Consider the following 1,068-nt stretch of genomic DNA (forward strand, 5'->3'; position numbering starts at 1 on the left):
GCTTACCATACATTTTATTTTTTGAAATAAGGTCTCACTCTCTAGCTTGGTCTAAACTCACAATGTAGCCCAGGCTGACTTTGTATTTGTAATCCTCCCCCTTCAGTGCCTATCAAAGAGCTGGGATTACTGACTTGCACTAAGTATAGCTTTGCTTAACCCCCTTCCCCTTTTTTTCACGCTCTCCCTCCGTTCCTTCCTTTTTATCAGGCTAGTCTGGATCTAAGTTTAACAAAAGGCCTTGTCACAGCAGCCCTTCCATCTCTTTCATAAAGACTTCATAAACATCGTCCTTAGTTTGTACTGAGACGGGAACTGAAGATCTGGGGGCCGCTTTGGCGACAGGCACAGCAGAGTCATCCTCTGACCTTCTTTGGAGAACGGCAGTAGCCTCCTTATTCTTGCGGTGTATCCTCAGTGCAGTGGGCACAAACCGTGTGACCTCTGCCTTAGGATTGGTGATCTGGGGCTTGGCACTGATAGTCACTGTGGCTTTCTTCTGGATGGCTGCTGTGCTAGCATCATCTGCCTTCGGTCGCTGAATGAGGCTGGGCGGGGCACTCAACACCCCTGGGTTGAACAAGGGAGTTGGTGGGAAAAGGTCAGGTGCGGCAGGTCCAAGAGCAGGCAGCAAGGGTGGACTTATTACGTCAGGACGATGAGGAGGGATACCTGGAGGTGCAGGAGGAGGTAGCCTTGGTGGAGGTCCTCGAGGAGCGGCCTAGGGGGCAGATCTGGATATAGGCCTGGGGGAGGGCGAGGAGGTCGACCTGGTGGTGGTCCTGGAGGTAAAAGCTGTGGTAAAGGCCCTTGGATTCCTGGCATTCCAGGTGGTCTCAGGAATGGAGTAGCTGCTGGAGGTGGTCCAGGAGGAAGGCCTGTAGGTGGTCCAGGAGGCCGTAAGGGTGGAGCAGGTGGTGGTCCAAGACATGGTGGTCCTGGCATGAGAGGTGCTTGTATCTGAGAAGGAGGAACGGACTGTGGAGGAGGAGCCTGCTGCTGTGAAGAGGCAGCAGATGTGCCATCAGTGAAATTGATACTTGGGTTTCTACAATAGCTTTTTGACAT

The 1,068-nt window shown here is 52.5% G+C and overlaps 1 pseudogene; it reads right to left on the bottom strand.

Moving 5' to 3' along the window:
* Positions 1-244: 244 nt before the first annotated feature.
* LOC147003968 (WW domain-binding protein 11 pseudogene) lies at positions 245-1,068 on the bottom strand (annotated as a pseudogene).

The sequence above is a fragment of the Mus caroli genome, unplaced genomic scaffold (genome assembly GCF_978045245.1).
Source record: "Mus caroli unplaced genomic scaffold, Mus_caroli_1 scaffold_7, whole genome shotgun sequence".
Classification (NCBI taxonomy): Eukaryota; Metazoa; Chordata; class Mammalia; order Rodentia; family Muridae; genus Mus; species Mus caroli.